The sequence below is a fragment of the Cricetulus griseus genome, chromosome 5 (genome assembly GCF_003668045.3).
Source record: "Cricetulus griseus strain 17A/GY chromosome 5, alternate assembly CriGri-PICRH-1.0, whole genome shotgun sequence".
Lineage (NCBI taxonomy): Eukaryota > Metazoa > Chordata > Mammalia > Rodentia > Cricetidae > Cricetulus > Cricetulus griseus.
In genome coordinates, this window is record NC_048598.1 from 188,716,236 (window position 1) to 188,737,091 (window position 20,856).

At 47.8% G+C, this 20,856-nt stretch overlaps 1 long non-coding RNA gene across 1 annotated transcript; it reads left to right on the plus strand.

The window, feature by feature from the left end:
• The first annotated feature begins 618 nt into the window (after window positions 1-618).
• On the plus strand, window positions 619-11,545 carry LOC118238927. The gene is made up of 2 exons (XR_004770353.1): window positions 619-1,397; window positions 10,112-11,545. It is a non-coding gene; the product is annotated as an uncharacterized LOC118238927 (long non-coding RNA).
• The last annotated feature ends 9,311 nt before the right edge of the window (window positions 11,546-20,856 follow it).

The following is a 20,856-nucleotide window of genomic DNA, read 5'->3' on the forward strand; positions in this document are numbered from 1 at the left end:
GACTAATTCTGTAGTTTCCTAGATTGAATTATGTCCTTTTTCTCCTGACCCCCAGGACCTCAGAGGCAGAGCCTTTGAAGAGGTAGCTGAGTTAAGATGAAGCCTGGTATCTTTATATGAAGAGGAGAGCAGTGAAGGACTTAAAAATTAACAAAGAAATAAAATAAGGGGGCTTAGAAACCTCCCCCCACACACTAAAAGCAGGGCAGCCTGACTTAAAAATCTAACCAAGGCCACAATGACTTGAGTCCCTGGAATTTCCTAGCTGGCCGCAATAACTCCCTTACAAGGCCACAAGATAGCCTAACTAAACACCGAGAATTTCCAAAGGGCCACCCTCCCATGGGGTCATGAAGATAAGAACAGACTATCCCACCGGTTAATGTAGCAACAATTGACAAAAGAGAGCCCCTGAGAAACCAAAGAGATAGCTCCAATTACCGGTTGCTCAGGCAAGAACGATCAGCACATTCTGTGGGCTGTTGACCCAATTGGTGAGTCAGGAGACCATCTGGCCCCAAAGATAAGAGACCTCAAAAAGACCTGTGACTCTGGTCACGTACCCGAACCCCCTCCCCTCCCTAAAATCTTGTGGTTTCTTCCTATAAAAGAGGCCTGCTTTTGAGGAACGGGGCTTCCTTTGTGTGCCGGACTGGGAGGCCCGTTTGCACAAACATCCTGCAATAAACTTACCTCTTGTTTTTACATCAGCTGGACTGGACATTGAGTTTTTTGGGGGAAACTGTCCAATTTGTGGAGGCTCCTCGCTCTGAGGGTCTTTCAAGCAGAACAGAGACCACACGGAGGGATAGACCAGGCCGAAGCAATGGAGAAGACTCCCTTGGTAAGTCAGAGAGAGCAACCCTGCCTATAACTTGATCTTGAACTTCTGCTTCTAGTCCTGTGAGGAAATGAGTCCCCACTGTTTAAGTCACATGGCCTGGGATATTTTATAATGATCATCCTGTCAAACTAATGAACATGGGACCAAAACTCAGAGTCACAGAGCTGCTTGGGCCTGCTGTCTGTGGCCCCAGGAGCGGTTCCCTGCTGTTCTCAACTCAGCAGTCCATCTCTTCCTCACATCAATGTCTCTTAGCAACCCATTTGTGGCCCAGGTCAGGAATCCTTCTTCATTTGGGATGGAGGGAGCATCATGAAGCCAGAAATGTGAACTAAGGAAGACACGTGGTACACCTCTACTTCAGACAGTTAAACACATTAACAGAATTCCTAGGGAAACATCCAAAAGGACAGGAACGAAAGGGTTGAACTTACGCAGCACATGAGGCCTGTGGAACACATTGATGTGCTTAATCGTCGTGATCACCCCAGAAAGACCATATGACTGCTCGAGCCTCACGGGGAAGAAACAAGGAACCTTGATCGAGATTCTGGTAAGGGCATGGTGTGGTTCACAGCTCCAAGGTTCATGGATGGTCACCAATGTGGCAGTGTAAAAAACGGTGAAGGCCAGGCACAGAAGTAGATACCTTTGACCCCAGCATTTGACACCAGGGAGCTGAGACCTTAGGATCTCAAGTTCAAGGCCAGACTAGGTAACAGAGTGAGACAGTGGAAAGAGAAGGAGAGAGCAAGAGAGAACATTTTAAGCAGCGTCTCTAGTGGTGGGCCCTTGGGTTGTTGGGCACTGTCCTTTGAAACAACTGGTGAGGTTCTCATTCTTCCCATGTTTCTACCATCAGGACATGGTTGGTCATGAGTTGAGGTGGTTTTGGCACCCTTGCTAATGCCATGCTGCTAGCCCTGTTAGCCTCCTGGATAGAGAGCTAAATGAGCTTCGTTTCTGTTCCAGTTACCCAGCTGTAGGTATTCCATTAGAAGAACAGAAAACGGACCAGCACGGCTAGTTAGTGACAGAGTAGGGTTTTTATAGCCTCAACTGCGTTTCTCTACATGGCGTTAACACCGCCTCCTTAGACTGGATAAGTGGCATTTCCCCCTCTTTGTGCACAAATGTCCCTTGCCCAACGCCTCGGGAGAGAATGAACAATCAGCAAGTTGATAAAGTGTACTCAATTCACACAAACAAGCCAATTGTTATTTTGCCTCTCACAGGTGTGGCTTGATTGCAGACCATTAGTGACCATTAATAAAAGAAACCTGGGCTGCAATTGACAAGTAGGTTTGCATTTCCCGAGGCTTGCATTTCACACCAGGGAGCTGAGCTCAGCCAATATTTTCACACTCTAACACCTGCAACAGACACATAAAGCATGATTTAACGAAGATAACATTTTTTCCACTGGCAGTTTAAATATAAACCCAAGGATAATTTGTGAATTTGATCATTGTATCCCATGATCACCGCTGGCCCTAGCTCATCACCGAGTAAGCCCCAAAGGTCTTGAAAACCCATTGAGCTTCCTAGGGAGGTTCTGGACGTATTGCAGAACCCTGTGGGGCCTCCCCTGGTTCACCCTGAAGTTCACTCATTCACTATTAAATGGACGTTGTCTGAGTACCAGTATGGCCCTTACCCTCAGGCTCTCGGGGTAGGGATGAACATGAGCTGACAGTTACAGAGTAGGGAATGGCTGCATCGTGAAGGGACTGATGCTCCATATTCCTGTTTCCAGCAATAGGGGAAGCTATTGGAAAGGAATTCCAGCTCCTTTCCCACAAACCTCTCTCAGAAAGAACTCGACAATGGGACAATGTCTCTCTCTCTCTCTCTCTCTCTCTCTCTCTCTCTCTCTCTCTCTGTCCCTCCCTCCTCCCTCCTCCCCACCGCCCACCTCCCCTTCCTTATGTGAGATGAAGTAGATGAGGTAAGGTGAATGAGGCAAATCAAGTAAGGAGGAGGGGAGGGGAGGGGAGGGAGGGGAGGAGAGGGGAGATGAGGGGAGGTGGGATGAGGGAGGGAGAGGAGGTGAGGAGAGGAAGGAGAGAGGAGAGGGAGAGGGAGGGGAGGAGAGGGGAGGAGAGATGAGGTGAGGGGAGAGGAGGGGAGGGAAGGTAAGGGGAGGGGAGGGGAGGTGAAGTGAGGGAAGGTGAGATGGGGTGAGGGGAGGAGAGGGGAGGTGAGGAGAGGAGAGGAGAGGTGAGGAGAGGTGAGATGAGGAGGTGAGGGGAGGGGAGGGAAGGTGAGGTGAGGCGAGAAGAGGAGAGGAGGTTAGGTGAGGAGAGGGGAGGTGAGGTGAAGGGAGGGGAGAGGAGGGGAGGAGAGGAGAGGGGAGGGGAGGGGAGATGAGGAGAGGGGAGGGGAGATGAGCTGAGGTGAGGTGAGGTGAAGAAGTATGAGGTGAGGTGAGGTGAGGTGAGCTGAGGTGAGGTGAGCTGAGGTGAGGTGAAGTGAAGAGGGATGGGGTGAGCTGAGGTGAGGTGAGGTGAAGAGGGATGGGGTGAGGTGAGTGAGATGAGGTGAGGTGAGCTGAGGTGAGGTGAGGTGAGGTGAAGAGGGATGGGGTGAGCTGAGGTGAAGAGGGATGGGGTGAGGTGAGGTGAGCTGAGGTGAGGTGAGCTGAGGTGAGGTGAGGTGAAGAGGGATGGGGTGAGGTGAGGTGAGCTGAGGTGAGCTGGGGTGAGGTGAGGTGAAGAGGGATGGGGTGAGGTGAGTGAGATGAGGGGAGCCCTTATTAGATAGCATTAGGCTGCTATGGACTATCTGACAATGTATCTGAAAGATAAAGAGCCCAGGAGATGGCTCAGTGGTAGAGCACACGCCACACAAGCTTGAGGACCTGGGTTCAACCCTGAGAACCCTCATGAAAATGCTGGGCATGGAAGGGCGAGCACACAAGGCAACACTGAAGAGAGTGAGAACGACAACGTCAGGGGTGACAGGCTAGCCAGCAGAGCCTCACCGGCACACTTTAGGCCAATGAGAGAACCATTTCAAAGGAGGTTTTTGTTTTGTTTGGTTTGGTTTGGTTTGGTTTGTTGGGGTTTTTTTTGTGTGTTTTTGTTTGTTTTTTGTTTTGTTTTGTTGGTTTTTTTTCGAGACAGGGTTTCTCTGTGGCTTTGGAGGCTGACCTGGAACTAGCTCTTGTAGACAAGACTGGTCTCGAACTCAAAGAGATCCACCTGCCTCTGCCTCCCAAGTGCTGGGATTTAAAGGCATGCACCACATCCACCCCACCCCCACCCCCCACCCCCCACCACCACCACCCCCGGCTATCAAAGGAGGTAAAGGATGTGGACAGCATTCTAAAGATGAAACTGAAAACTGTCTTTCAGCCTGTACACACAACAACCAGAAAAACTCACACCGGTTGGAACAAGGTCTCCAGAACCTAAACAGAGGAACAGCAGTTGGAAGGCTAGTGAACTAGCCCAGGTGCCAACCACTGCCTACTGCAGGGGACACTGACTTGGAGTTTGTGTTAAAGCCTTTAAGAAATGTCTGAAGGGGGGGGGGGGCTGGAGAGATGGCTCAGAGGTTAAGCGCACTGACCAGAGGTCCTGAGCTCAATTCCCAGCAACCATATGGTGGTTCACAACCATCTCTAATGAGATTTGGTGCTCTCTTCTGGCATGCATACCTACATGTCAGAGCACTGTATACATGATAAATAAAAAGAATCTTTAAAAAAAAAGTAGTAGTAGAAACATCTGAGGTACAGCTTGGTAGTAAAGAGCTAGTGGCTCAATGTCCTAGCTTGCTTTCTATTGCCATGATAAAACGCTGTGGCCAAGAGCAATGTGGGAAAGAAGGGTTTCCTTGGCTTCTATGTCACAATTAAAATCCATCATGATGCCAAGACAGGGAAGGAACCAGAGACAGGAACCTGAGGCGGAAGTGAAGCAGGATCCACAGAGGAGCAATGCTGACTGGCTTATTCTCATGGCTCACCTCAGCCTGCTTGCTTATACAACCCAGGATCACCTGTCCAGGGGTGGCACCACCCAAAATGGACCAGGCCCTCTCACGTCAATCATTAACCAAGAAAATGCCCCCACAGACTTGCCTATAGGCCAATATAAAGGAGGCACTCCTTCATTCAAGATGCAATTTAGGGGCTGGAGAGATGGCTCAGTGGTTAAGAGCACAGGCTACTCTTCCAGAGGACCTGAGTTCAATTCCCAGCCACCTTTAAAGTCACACAGGCACACATGCAAATAGAGTACTCGTATACATAAATAAATAAATCTTTAAAAAAATTAAAAAGAGGCAATTAAGATTCCTCTTCCCAGATAATTCCTGCTTATATCAAGTTGGGAAAACAAACAAACAAATAAAACCTACATCTAATAGCCCTAGGTTCCATCCCTGGGACTGCAAAAAAATATATATATACAAACAAACACATTTCAGACTGTACACTGAAACTCAGGAGGAGGAAGAAGAGAAGAAACTATACCATCTAGAGAAAAGAGCTCAGCCATGTTTGGTAGCTCATCTTAGTTCCAGCAGGTAGGATTAGGAGTCAAAACCTCCAGGTCTAGACCCAAAGCCAATGCCCTCCACATCTGTAACCCATGACAGCTCTCAGCCAGCTGCATCCTTCAACAACTTGTCACTGTCTTCAAACTCCAAATGAATGTGGCATGTGCAGTTGCCTGTCCTCTGTGCTAGAATGAAGACCCCAGGGCAGAGTTCTTGCATGGCGTCTGGCACACAGTCCATATCAAGTGTCTCTTGAATGAAGAAATGCATCGTTTGGTATGGCTCACTTACTAAAGCCCAAGCGTGTATAATGTGTGTTATCTTCCCTATTAGTTAGAAACATATCATTAAAAACCCATTCCTGCCGAACGATTTCACCCTCCTCATGATCCCAGAGTGAATTGAATCACCGATAATCACTCCGTGTGTCGCCCGGTCTATTTGTACATATCTGTTACTGACTATTTTTAAGCACGATCAGGAGTAAGTGTGATATGAATGACTTGGTATTCTGATTAATCAGCTCAGTAGGGGAAATTTCCATGGGTAATCAGACTGAACATCAAGATGGGGTGCATGCTGGGAGTGAATGGTGGGAGGGGAGAAAGAGAGAGAAAGATAAGAAACCCTCTGTAAACAGAAAGTCAGTCTGGACCTGCTGCAGGAGCCACCAAGTCATCACTTTGTTCTCAAGTTAGGCAGCCCTTCTGGTCCTTTCCCAGAACTGTTTCAACAAATTACCTTGGACTCTGTGACCCTTAGTGGAAATCCTGCCACAGTTCCAGAAGAAACAAAGTAGCAACAGAGCTATGCTCCCTGGGACAGCGGGAGGGGAAGAGTCGTCCTGCCTTCTCCAGCTTCTTGCAACTCCTGGCATCCCTTGGCTTGGGGCCGCTCTAATTTCTGCCTCTGTCTTCACATGATCGTGTTCTCTGTGTGTCTTAGATCTCCTTTTGCTTTTCATCGGATCTGTCAGGGGACACTGTAAACCCTGGGTGAGGTCATAGCAAGAGCCCAGCAACAATCTTACCTTTCCATGAAAGCCCTGTGAGCTGAGGTCCCGAGGGGAAAGCTGCACATGAATTAACATTCTCCAAGGCTCACTGGCTGATTAGAACAGCAATGACTGTAGAACGTTGGAATGATGCAGGTTCAGAGCCAAATTATCTCAGGCTTAGCTCCCTAAGTAGCAATTTATTGCTTGACTCTGTGTGTGGCCTAACATCCTTGTGACCATCGGGTAAATGCTTTTAGAGCCCCTAGAATCCACCAATCCAAAGGCTCAGGATGTCATCAGCCAGCGTTCTGAGGCCTATAGCAGGAACTTCACTTTGCTGTGAAGAGATGAAATAAATAGCTCGGCTAAGTGTAAACAGAAAATCCATGTTGGGGTCAGCAGCCTGGAGTCCAGACTTCACAGAAGGCTACTTAGAGAAACATTGGCCAACTGAAGAGATGCCGCACAGCCAGGAGACTGCTATGAGCATAGCAAGTTCAAACAGTGAAGTCATGGCCAGGCTTTGTTATGAGAATCCTTGGCTCCACCCTCCCAGAAAGGCCTTGCAAGCTGAATAGACCAGAGGAGAGGTGCAGAGCATGAGCAGGCCAGCACTAATCATATGCCCCAGGGCTTTTTCAAGCCTCACTTGCTCCTTGTAGTGGTTTGAAAGCAAATGGCCTCTAAAGGAAGTGGCACTTTTAGGAGGTGTGGCCTTGTTGGAGTAAGTGTGTCCCTGTGGAGGCGGGCTTTGGGATCTCATATATGCTCAAGCCATGCCCAGTGAGATAGTTCACTTCCTGTTGACTTTGGATCAAGATGTAGAAACCATATCTGCCTACACACCCCCATATTCCCAGCCGCCGTGCTCCCTGCCGTGATGATAATGGACTACACCTCTGAAACTGTAAGCTGCCACCTGGATTAAAGGAGTTGCCATGGTGGTGGTCTCTCTTCACAGCAATGGAAACATCAAGACTCAAAGTAGCCCAAAGCCCAGAGAGATGGCCATGCCTCCATCTTTCCTTCCTTCTTCTCTACTCTAGTATTGGGGGGGGGGGGCAGAGGAGGGATAGGAACACGCCATCATCTATGGCCGTCTTAGTTAGGAATTATATTTCTGGGAGGCAACATCAAAAACAATATGGGAAGGAAAGGGCTTGTTTTGTTTACATTTCCATGTCACAGTTCATTTCATTTTCAAAGGCAATCAGAGCAAGAACTCAAACTGGGCAGGGACTTAGAGCCAGGAGCTAACGAAGAGGCCATGGACAAGGACTGTTGGTTACTGGCTTTCCTGCCCCCAGGCATGAAAGACCCCCGGAGGCTCAGGCCCCCAGGATTTCGACCCAGGACCACAGAGACCCCAATCACCAGGCATAGGCAAAAGCTTGATGCAACCAGCAAGAGGCTTTATTGCAGTTGTTTAACGAGCTAGCCCCATTAGCTCAGGCCTTTCATCCACCCACCATGGCAGATAGCTGGGAAAGATCCTGAGAAGCCACAGGACAGAAATCGTATAGGGCATTGTAAGGGGAGTGTCCAGGGGTACACACAGGCTCAGGATTGGTGTGCCTCCAGGCTTGGAGGACTTGCCCTGATTGGTCAACTGGTTGTTATGGCCCATAGGCCCTCCCAGGGCAGTTGCTATGCTCTGCATGTCTTTGCTGTGCACTTGCCCATAAAGCACACCCAGAGTCGTAAAGCATAGCACCACCAGCTAACTTCTGATTGGTTCCTTGCCATGAGGCAGGCAGCTGACTTCCTAGTGACCAAGGCAAGGTCAGGCAAGCACATCTTAGGCAGTTATAGCTGCTGAAAGGGGCAGGCATTTGACCTCCTAGTGACCAAGGCAAGGTCAGGCAAGCACGTGTTAAGCTGTTATGGCTGCCGAAATGGGGAGCTGGTCCCTTCACTTTCTTCTATACCCCAAGACCATCGGCCTAGGGGTGTCCCAGTCCATTGTGGGACTCCTCATCAACTTCTAATTAAGGAAATGTCCCACAGGCTTGCCTGCGGACAGCCTGATCTTATAGAGATATTTTCTTAATTGAGATTCCATCCTCATTGACTGCAGCTTGTGTCAAACCGATGTAAAACTAGCCAGCATAATGACCTTGACCTTGCAGATAAAAGGAGCTGACCACTTCTGCTCTGGAGTGAGCATGTGACCAAGGGTCAGCCAGTCAACAGAGTTGACACCCCTAAGGTGGTGATTTGTTCAGGGATAAGTAGGATACACGATTCCATCTAAGTCAATGAGATTTGACCTGGAAGCTTTGGAAAATACTGAGAGAAAGCAGTTCTCTTCTGCTAGTGTTGTAGGCGGTAACAGCACCAGTGTGGGAGGCAAGAGAGGGTAGCAGGAAGCATGGCCTGGATGACTAACCTCAGAGCAGAGGAAGCCAAGCCCTGTTAATGCTGGGCCTGCTGGAACACCAACTGTGACCTTTCCAGAGGCCATTTCCTTGTACAGCATGAGCCCCTATCGCTATTCTCTCTTCACTTAAGCTGCTCTAAGTTCAGGATTCAACTCCAAAGTATCTTGATTCCAAAGACCTCATTGTAGGATGAGAAAATGGATGCCCGGAGTAGAAACAAAACTTTATCATGTAAACACGTGAAGTTCAATGAGTCCAATCCTCATGAAGAAACTAGCATCCGTGGATGAGACATGACTTGTTATGTGTAATCAGCAGGCACACACACACACACACACACACACACACACACACACACACACACAGACACACACACACACACACACACACACACACAGCCTTTATTATAATACGGAGAAACTGTTTGTCATCAAACATTTCCCACGTCCTATTTACACGTGAGAGAATTATTCTCTGGGCTGGCACAGGGAAATGCTCTTCCCATAATGGAATCTTTCTCTGGCAGTGTGTTTTGCTATTAAAAGGCTCCACTTTACAATGTCGACGGTTCAATCTGTGATCTAAAAGGCACTTAAACGCCTTGAACAAGAGGCATAAAAGGCTTTTACTGAAAAAGGCTTGCTGGATCTACCCCTTCTGCCATCGATTCCCTTTCCCAGAAGACTGTTCTGGAAGTCAGCCACGCAGTAGCAAATCCCATGGTGGCACTAGATGGACAGTGGGGGGAGTGAGATGCATGTCAGTGGCCTGGGCTTTCTGGGGGGGGGGGGCATTTGCAGACACCAAAAGGTTCTATACAGAGTTTAGCATAGCACTCTAGGTAAAGCTTGTGGAGCTTGGTCAGAACTTCCCCCACTACTCCCAGTGCTAAGTTTCAGTCTGTTCACCTTGTCTATAAGTTGGTTCAAAATACACCAGCTCCTAGGCTGGGGGCTCCTAGATGTGGCAGTGCACGCCTTTAATCCCAGCACTCGGGAGGCAGAGGCAGGTGGATCTCTGTGAGTTCAAGGCCAGCCTGATATTCAGAGCAAGTTCCAGGGCAGCCTGGGTTGTTACACAGAGAAACACTGTCTCAAAAACACCAAAACCAATGAAACTACAACAACAAACCCATCAGCTCCTAGTGTTCTCAGGAGGCATGAGTCAACAGTACCTGACCTGACACCCGGGGGTTCTTAGCACTCAGTGAATATCTATAGTTCCTTGTTTCTTGTTGACATTCTCCTTCGGGACTAAAGGGTTCCAGTCCCACTGAGAGCATTGACATAATACAAAGACCCACACTGAGTCAGGTGGCCATCGTTCCCCAGGCTTCCCTGGGGAGCTCATTCTAGTCTCTAACCGATGCTTCCTCCTTCAAAGGTACATTGGAATTCATCATGGAATTGACACTATCACTTGTGCTGTACGTGGACCGAAATACCTGACTCTGACTTCAATTCCACACGCCATCTCAGCACAGCCACTTGTCATGGAAGAGAGGAAGCCTCGAACCCCTTTGCTAGTAGCTGAGGGATGTGTGGTGCACTGCCTGGTCAGTAGGGCACATAGAAGGGGTATCTTCTGGAAGAGTCTATGACGTAGCAGCGAAATCAAAAGTGATGAGCCGACATCCCCGGGAGAATGCTCTGTGCACCAGTGGTCTTGCCAACAAGCACTGAAACGCATTGCATCCTCGTCTTCTGCAAAGCTTTAGAATGCCCATCTAAAACACCAGTTTTCGTTAACCTCAGACATCCTTAACACATTTCACCAAACAAGAACACCCCTCCTCAAGTAACATCCATTACCTTTGCACAGCCCCCAAGGGAAGGCAGAGCATATCTGAGGGAAATGGTACTAGAAGATTCCAGAAGCCCAAGCAGAAATTCTGAACTATTTCTTACCTCTGCTGTGCCTGGCGATGCTTCTTACACTTTGCAATGTGAAGCCATTGTTTAAGCCGCACTGCCCTCTGATCTTCACACATGTAAGCATGGAACAAGCATTAACTGAAGGTACTTCTCCATTCCCCTGCACCCTCCCAGGCGAGAAGGACCCTGCAAACACACAGCTCCTGGCTGAAAAGACTATCTAAAAGGGAAGACAGACATATGAACACACAAGAGTAAAAATCTTCTATGAGGCAAAGTACACTTGTGGAGCTGGGGTGAGGTACAGGGAAGCCTCCCGTGAAGTGGGTTCTAAGAAGCAATCAGAAGAGGAAACCCTTGGAGCTGTAAGGAAGCACCCCGCCCCCACCCCCGGCCACATGGAGAAGTGCATATGGAGAGAGCTGTCCAGAAAACCCACTCTCCTAACGGTCACAGTCCAATCCTCAGACACATCTTCGATAACTCAGTCCTAATGAACCCAGAACGAGAAGAACCAAGGAGTCAGCCGGCCACCAGAACCCTGGCAGTACAACCCCTGCAAAAATGGCCAGGCAGCCCCAGTTACTCAAATGGCCTTCATCAGGACCCAACCATTGTGAACCAGAGACAAGCTCTCCTCTGCACTGTTCCAATTCCTAGCCCAAAGAACTGCGGATATCATAAGATGGAGCTGTTGTTTGGTGCCACTCACACCTGGGGTGGTTTCTCACACAGCAGGAGACCGACAGAACCCTGGAGAAGCTTGGACAATAAATAATCTAATGGAAATGAGTTGTTTAGTGAATAACGGAAGAGCTACAGCTTGGGAAGAAAGGGTTCTGAGGTCCGAAGGTGGTGGTGGCCCCAACACAATGCGACACCTTAATGCCGCTGTACCCAACACTTTAAAACGACCGCTGTAATACACTGTGTGTCACAGGCATTTTACACAATGGTTTTTTTTTTTTCAATCCTGCGAAAACAGAGGCAGTTGTGCACATGAATTTCTCAGATGCACATTCCATATTTCATAGTATCTCATCAGCCTGTCCTCTGCCCCAGTACGTGTCACTTAATAGCCACTATTGTGACATTGTGGGGAGTGGCCCTGGAGAAAGTGTACAATATCCACAGGAAAGGTCTCACTAGCAGATGGGCACCGTTCATTGGAGAGAATCTAGCATGATTCCAGGTGCCATGCAGCAAGGCAGGACTGTGGGTCAGAGATTCTAGCACCCAGAGAGGCTTGGGAAAGGGGTCTCTTCCGCTGGATGGAGAAGGGGATTCAGGAGGGGATGAGAGAGCATCCTCATTGGGCCACTATATCCTCCTGAGCCTTACTCTGTGTTTGCACCTGTTTCCAGACCTTGGCTCTGAGCCATCCAGACTCTGTAACAGGGCACTTCGAGGCCCAGGGAGCTAACCTGCTAACTGTCCGTCAAGTCTAGAAGGAGCCTTGAACCTGACCCGAAGGTTTCCTACAGATTTCAGTGTCTCCCTCGGTTTGTGCAGAGGTCCTAAGCCCTATGGCTTATTTGCAGCTTGGGTCATTATATTAGTTTAGGGGAGGAGTTGGGAGGATCCTTCATCCATTGTGACTGATGTCCTCCTCAAAAGTGGGCATCTGAGTGTGCAAGGACACTGACGAGAAGGCCACCACATAAACACCAGTTCTCGTGTAACAAGCCAGGATGCTGTCAGAGGCCCGAAGAGAGGCCTGGAAGACATCCTTCCCTAACCTTCAGAGAGAGCTTGGCCTGGCATACACCCTGGTCTCAGACCTCCAGCCTCCAGACCCATGAGAGTGCATGTGTCCCTTGCTGGAGCGTCCCAGACCTAGGAAACCAATGCACACTTGCCCCTCCAGAGAAACTATTCCAGGAAGCATAGGCAGAAACTACCAGGCCACGCTCCTCCTACATCCCAGGCCCCTACTCAAGTCAAGTCAGACAGTTTCTCCTGTGTCCCAGGCTTCCTGAGGGAGAAACTCCCACCCCAGTTCCTCATCCATATACTGAAGTCCTTACCACCAGTGCTTTGGAATGTGACTGTGCTTGCTGATATAGTTACTTTTCTTGCTTCTGCAACAGAATGCTTTGCTCATGAAATGGAAATGGGAACAGTAGTAGCCCCACTCAGTCCACTCCTGGTGTCATGGGTCCCCAAGATGGGTTTCAGCACTTAGACAATTTTTGTAGACCACTGTGACCCCTACACACACACACACACACACACACACACACACACCTGCCTCCTTGCATTTGGGTATAATCTACTCAACAGGTCTGAACATCTGCAAACAATGCCAAGGGCCAGGCCTGGAATGACAGGGGTTCCATCATGGGCAGTGGCACCCGTTTGGGCGGGCGTTTGACCCAAGTAGACCCAATAAATCTCTTCACCTAAATATATTTAATGAAGATGCAGAGAAATAAGATAATGAAAAAGACAGCTGAGGTGGAGTGAGACTCACCCTGATAGACACACACTCATACAACTGTATACATAGGGTCCCCACATCCATTCTCTCTCTCTCTCTCTCTCTCTCTCTCTCTCTCTCTCTCTCTCTTTCTCTCTCATGCACATGGTTCAAATCAGTGAATTCACCTGTCAAATGAAGATCTTTCAGTCCCTCCAATGCTTGTCCATAGAAGAATCCTACAGATGCCTACCACCAGGTGCCTCTGTGGGGTGTTTTACACAGACACAATGGGAACTAAGTGAAATCTTGGCAAATTTTAAAGGAAACACAGCTAATTGCCACTGGCATTCTCTCTAGTTGCACAAGCAAAGCTCTGGGTCTAATGACATGCATTATTGTAATCGGCCTGCCAATCACATTGAAATATTTCATTTTTGACATAATTACAGTAGAATACCCACAACCCATCAATACTAGGATAAGGCAAGATTGATACTGTGTTTCCAAATGGGACCTGACAGATCCACCATAGCTTTTGTTCGGGAAGACAGACGGGAGGGGCCAGGTGTCCCCCACGCTTGGAGATGGGGAGAGAGACTGTCTGGAATGCTACTCCTGGGAGGCAGGGGACCAACCCCACAAGTGGAACCATAATGAGGCATTTTCAATTACCAAAGTCTCAGGTTATTCTTAGGGTGCCAGAAACCCAGAATGAAAGCCATAACCCAGGGCCTTTGTACTCCGTGGTACTGTGAGAAGGGGGTCTATTGTGAATGGTTCTTTCATGTTAATTTACCTCATTTTATTTGTTAGTGCCTTGCTGTAGATCCATTTTATACACACCCACTAGTCTCACAAGGAAGCATGCCAACGAGAAACTGCACAATTTGGACTTTCAACTTCTCCAGGAGGTGCATCCATGACCCCACCCCCACCTCTACCCCTAACCCCATCCCCACCAGTACTCCCAAACCCCACCCTTTCTCTCTTTCTTCCTAGGTAGAGTTCTGATAAAAAGCCTCATCGAAGGAGTAAGGGCCCCAGACAAATCCTCAAACAGCTTGTCTCTTTTGCAGGCAGAGTCCTTTCTGTGGTCCTCCTGGCCTACTTAGTAGGTTTAACATGGAAAGGACAGAGGAAGCCGGCTGTGAGATGTCTCCCCCAACCCCCCTTTTAGAATCTACTGAAGATGTAAAGTTGGGCAGGCTTGACCATGGAGGGGCTTGGTGTGGTGTTATAATTTATGATTTAATAAAGCTTTCCTGGGGGTTCAGAATGCAAAGCCAGCCACAAGCCATAGAGGTGGCCATACACAACTTTAATCCCAGGATTTGGGAGACAGAGACAGATGAATCTCTGTTAGTTCAAGGCCACACTGAGCTACACGAAACTGATCCAGTCTAAAAGAGAACCAGTTCATACAAAGGTGATTTCAGAACTTGGGATCCCACACCTTTAATCCCAACATGAGGGAAGTGGAGACAGGAGTGACAAGGCTGGACAGAGAGAGGAATGGAAGACAGGAGGAGACAGGAATCAGAGAATTGCAGTCAAGCCTGGTGGAGAGCAGTGCAGTCTGGATTGTCTCTGAGGATTTGTGGAGACAGGATCACCCCCTTTAGCTCTAAGGTAGAGGTGAGAGCTAGTGGCTGGCTGCTTTGCTTTTCTGATCTTCAGCCTGAACCCCAATATCAGTCTCTGGGTTTTTATTATTCCTGTTACAGCTCAGCTCAAAACCAAAACCCTGGGCAGAGAGTTTAGGATGGAAGAGAATGGGATTGGCTGAGATGAAGCATCCAGACCCAAAAGGGGGAGCAGACTACCCACTCCCTTCCACACAAAGGTCACTGGAAACTCCACAGGCCCACAGGGATGACATCATACGGGCAGCACAGAGCCAGGCTCATGGTATCTTCCAGAGCCCACAGAAATATTTACCTTTCTTTTAGTTCATAGAAAATACTTTTTAGACACAATATTAATGAATGTCTTTATACTAAAATGACCATTAAGCAGAAATTTATAACATTTAAAAATATTATGTGGCTTGAGGAGAGATCAGTTGGTACAGTTTGCTGCACAACATGAGGATCTGAGTTCAGATCCCCAGAACCTACATAAAAAGTTAGGCGTTGGTGCTCACTCTAAATCCCAGCACGAGAGAGGAAGGCCAGGCAGATGGGCGGATCTCACTGAATCAGCCCAGCCTGTCAGAGAGCTCCGGGTCTGGGAGACACCCTGCCTTAAATCGTGAAGCCAGACAGTGCCTGAGGAATGAACCCCAAGACTGACCTCTGGGCTCCACACATGTGCAAATATGTTTCACTGCACATACCTAAACACAATTATTATGTATTAACATATGTACAGCATGAGACGTACTATCATAAGCATTTCTAAATGCACAATTCAGTGATGTTGAATATACCAGTGTGGTTGGGCTCACTGGCTGAGAGCCGCCTGTCTCCACAGTCCACACTACCCAGTGCTGGGATGACAGACAGGCAAGCACCCTGCACCTTACTGAGACTGTTCCCATCAGCCCCGAGTTAGTCCCCTGTGGCCACTGTAGCAAATGAGGGCAAACTGGATTGCAGAGCAGCAGCAGTTCACCCTCCCACTGTGCTAGAGGCTGCAACTCTGAAGATGGTGCCACAAAGGCTCTGTGAAGAAACCGCTCTGACACTTATCACCGTTCTCGTAAGTGGCGTCCAGTTGTGGCTTTTGACTAAACCCTCTAGTGTTTGCTTCCACAGCTCCACAGCTCCCTTTTAATGTGTGTTGAGCCTCCCCTGCCTGTTAGGACCCCCTGACCAATCCAGAGCAATGAGCTTCCTGTTTAAGGGCGTTGATCACATCTGCTAAGACACTCCTGCCACACACACACACAGGCAGACAGAATACACATAAACACACATGCATACATACACTCACACTCACACACACATTCTCACACATTCTCTGTCGCACACACACACACACACTCTCACTCTCACACACACACTTTCTCTCATGCACACTCACACACACATACACACACACACACTCTTTCACACACTCTCTCTCTCTCTCTCACACACACACACACACTCTCTCTCTCTCACACACACACACACACTCTCTCTCTCTCTCTCTCTCTCTCACACACACATACACACACACACGCAGAGATGTGTGTCGATGAGGAGGGCAGGGTTGTTAAGAATGGCATTAAGGTCCTTATAAAAGGAGTGACAGGGAGCCTCCTTGTCTCTCTACCCAGTAAGAGCAGGGCATTCATCCAAGAACCAGAAAGTCTGTCCTCATAGGACACTGGGCCAGTGGAGTTTCCGGTGGAGTAGGGAAGTTGAGAGAGAAGGAGAGGGCCTCACTGCCAGGCTGTCTCATGAGGACTCTGCCTTTCAGATGATAGCCGACCACACTCTCTCCTTGTCACTCACTCTTAGAGGTCTGTAGGTGCCTTCCTGCTTGCGATCCTTCTAGAAGACCTCTAGAAGAGCCACGTGTAAGTTCTAGACCCCAAGATATAACTGTTGCTTCGCTTCCTAGCTTTTGTAACAGGGAGCCTCCTTGTCCCTCTACCCGGGAAGAGCAGGGCATTCATCCAAGAACCAGAATGTCCGTCCTCATAGGATACTGGCTCTCTCCTCCCTTGGTCTCCCTCCTGCCATACAAGGCGACATAGCTGAGGAGTGGCAGGCCATCAAGTCTACAGATCAATCTTGGAACTCTGTCTACTGCAAATGGCAAGATATGTATGTTGGGAGGCTCTGGTGACATACAAATTGTCAATAGCTCTTGTCTGTGGAGAATGAGACTATTCATCCTGGATGACAATGGGAAGATGGGCTGAAGTGATGTCCTATGAGAGGGTAAATGCTAATGCCTCTGAAGGAGAATTAGAACTTCTAGATCAGAGCTGAGAGGGAGTCACAAAAGGCTAGAGGGGGCAAAGCAAAGCAGGGCAGCTGGACAACTCCTAACAAGGTTCGCAAAAAAATAAATGTGAATGTATTAAATTCTTTTATTAGCACTCAGGACCTGAGAGTGTGTCTTCGAACATCCAGATGTATGTTCTTTCATAGTTGAGGAGCTGAAAAGCGAGGTGAGAGGCCTGGACACTGAAACGAGTGAACATAGGGAGATTGTTAGCAGAAGGAACCTAACCTTAAGTGTGACTGGCTTAGCGTAACTGAAATAGGGAAATGCCTCAGCAGATCAACCTTTACTGCCTATGATGTGACCATCAGGAAATTGTTGCATATGCAAATAATAATTTGAAATTTTTAATAAACATAGAAGTAAAGCAGGATATTTCATGTAAAATTAGAAGAGTAGTCTTTTTTAATACTTCTCTCTTTTTAAATGAACGGATCAAGGACAGAGAAAAGTGGAGGGAAACCTGCATGGCGTAACTTTACACGCTCAATGTTAACGGGTGCACCGAATTCCAAATTTTGAGATTGTCTTTTCTGAGGCTCCTTTATGCTTGTAATGGATTGCTTACAAGATCCAATCATGGGATATGCTAGGAAATATCTTTAAAAAAAAAAAAACAAGAGAAACAATGCAAACTGCTTTTCTGGCTGCAATTCATTAAAATCGGGAAACAACAGCAACATTAAAGACAGTGAAATAAAGTCTATCTGCCTTGACCATAGGCAGATATCTTCCAAATACTCACAGGCCACAGACAAAAACAAGTGAAATAAAAAAACCTATTTAGATGTGAACAATTGGGGGGTTGCATAATAAGCAACATTTTACAGGCAAAATAAGACCCTGAGGAAAACTGGTAGTCATAAACCCTCTAGTTGAAATAAGAAAGACTGAAACGAAAGCAAACATTTAACTCTGGGGAGTGAAGAGGTGGGAGGAACAATAAGACAGAAGAGATTAATAAACAAAAGCAGAAGTTGATAAAAGCAGGAAACAGATGAGTGACAGCCAGTGAAAAGGGAAGCCTGGGCCTCAGAAGCTTTTGAGGCGCATGCTTCCATCAATTCATGGAAGAATTCTGGAATATTCTCTAGCTGTCTCAGATGTGGCTCTGCCCTCACAGAGATTGAAGAGGAAGTGGGGAGAAGACATAAGAAAAACAGAACAAAACAGGCAAGTAAAATCTATGCCCATCTGATGAAAAGAACATCCCAAGCAGAGGAACCAGAAAGTGTGAATGCTCCAGCTTAAATATCGAGCGTGATTGAAAAAAAAAAAAAAAAAAAAAAAAAAAAACCACAAGAAAAGGCTAGAGAGACAGTTCAGTGATTAGGAGCACTGGCTGCTCTTGCAGGGATCCAGGTTCAATTCTTTTTTTTTTTTTTCTTTCTTTTTTTTTTTTTTTTTTTTTTCGAGACAGGGTTTCTCTGTGGCTTTGGAGCCTGTCCTGTAGATCAGGCTGGTCTCAAACTCACAGAGATCCACCTGCCTCTGCCTCCCGAGTGCTGGGATTAAGTAGAGGGGCTTGCTTAGCATCGAGGAAGCCCTGGGTTGTCCCATATAAACTGGAGTAGTGTGTCCTGTAATCCTAGCACTTAGGAGGGAGAGGCAGGAGGAAATGCAGGTCATTCTTGTCTGTATAGCAAATTCAAGGCCAGCCTTTGCCATATGCGACCCCATTGAGAAGGAAGGAAAGAGAGAGAATGTGATGAAACCAGAGCCAGGTGATTTTTAGGCTAAAGAAACATTATAACTATACTGTGATACATTTATACTCTAGATGAAGAGAAAATTTTCTACAAAGACGTATCAAGTAAAAAGAGGCACGTGATCTCAGGCTGATGGTTACCAGCGTTATGAAAGACTAGCTTACATCATTATGCATAGACTCAGGTCGTAACAAACCACCAAGGGAGTGACTCAAACCAGAGAAAGTTTCCCAATCAAGCCACTGGCCAGAGCTAGCACATGCCTACTCTGCACTTCAGACTCAGGGTCCCTCTGCTTTCTGGATGTGCCAGGCCAACCTGCTTCCAGCTACCTCCCCACCAGGCCCCCTTCCAGGCAGCAGCAGACTGAGAGGAGAAAAAGAAGAATGTGCCCACATTTCCAGGCCCATGCCAGAGTGGTGCCCACACATCACTGGTCTCTGCAATCCACGTCCTGGAATCTCTCACAGCCCGAACTTGGAAACTCAGCCACATGTCGCCGTGAGAGAAGTGAGTTAGGACAAATGTCTCATTCCAAGCAGTTGTATCCACCTACAAGCCCAGGGCTCCCTGATTGCTGAAAGACAACCTGTTAGTGTACAATTAGCACTCTCTGCCACACTAGCCAAAGCTATAGCCTTAGAAACAGTCACCATGCCAGATGGCTTCAAGAACAAATCCTCCCAACCAAACTCTCAAAAAAGAGTTTGCAGATACAGGAGCTGTGATGGAACTCAGGGAAGGACAGACAGTCCCCAGCTCACTCTTTTAGGTTAGCGCTACCCTGCTGCGGAAGACAACAAAAAAAAAACCTGCAGGCAGACAGCACTTACACGATTAGATGTACATCCTAAATAAACTGTGCCCTATGGTCTGCTAAGAGAACCCAGCAGCCTCGAGTAGAGACTACACCCAGAAACAGAATATTGTTCACCTACTGAGGTGCCCACTTCATCCACACAGAGGAAAGGAATCATGCCGTTTCCTCTAAAGACAGTCTTCGAAGATAGAGTCCCAGTCCCAGGCTCAAAGCAATCAAACTTCTTCTGTAATCTATTTTTCTTTTTTCTCACTGTTATGCACAAATCCCTGTCAAGAAGTCGTTTAAGACAGGGAGGATTTATTTTGACTTGAGATTAAAGGGTGCATGGTCCTAGACCACCCTGGCTGGGAAGACATGCCTGCCTGAGTTTGCTTGCATCTGATTGGATCAGGAAGCAGAGGGGAGGTGTGGAGAGAACTAAAGCCTCGAGGACCACCCTCAGGCACCCACTTCCTCCAGCTAGAGTCGACTCCCTAAACGCCCCAGCAGTGACACCGCTTATTAATCAGAAATGGGAGGAAATTAAGTTGATATTATTGTGTGTGACAGCTCGCTATAGTTTTCTTTCTTTTTTTTTGGTGGGGGCGGGGCTTTCAAGACAGGTTTTCTCTGTAGCTTTGGAGGCTGCCCTGGAACTCACTCTGTAGACCAGACTGGCCTCGAACTCACAGAGATCCGCCTGCCTCTGCCTCTGCCTCTGCCTCCAGAGTGCGCCACCAATGCCTGGCTTGCCGTAGTTTTCTTACTCACTTTCCCCTTTGTTCTTTTTATAACTAGACATAGCCTCCTACCCACTCCCCTTACACCCACTGCCAACCCCAATGTTAGCTAGGTCTCTGACACTGGGTTAGAAACAACTTCTCCAAGCCTTCCTTGTATTTGGAAGCAATCAGGTAATTAAGTTCCAGCCAATGGGCTGTTAGCAAAAGTGACACCTATGGGAGTCTTGGAACTGTTTCCAGGGGAAGCTGTTGGCTGTAGACTTCCAGCTGTAGAGCCAGCCCTGTTGTTTAGGGGGCTGTCAGTGTGAATTCTTACACAGAAGGAAATTCACTTTCATCCAGGCAAATGTTTTGGAGTCTAATCATCCTGTGTAGTCTATGCCCTAACTCTATGCTAATACAGTTGTTGACAGAAGTGGCTACTGTTACTGTTTCCTACATCAAGTCATGAGCAGTGCCTCCAGTGAAGGCAGGGGCCACAAGACCGCCTGCTTTCCTCTTCATCGGTCAGATGTGATGGTCCATGTTGGAAGTGCTTCATCATTGTGGCCAGCACCAGAAGAAAACATAACGGGGGAAAGAGAGATCATTGCTCATAGTGTCTGAGGTTTCAGTTCATGGTTGGCTGCCTTCACAGGG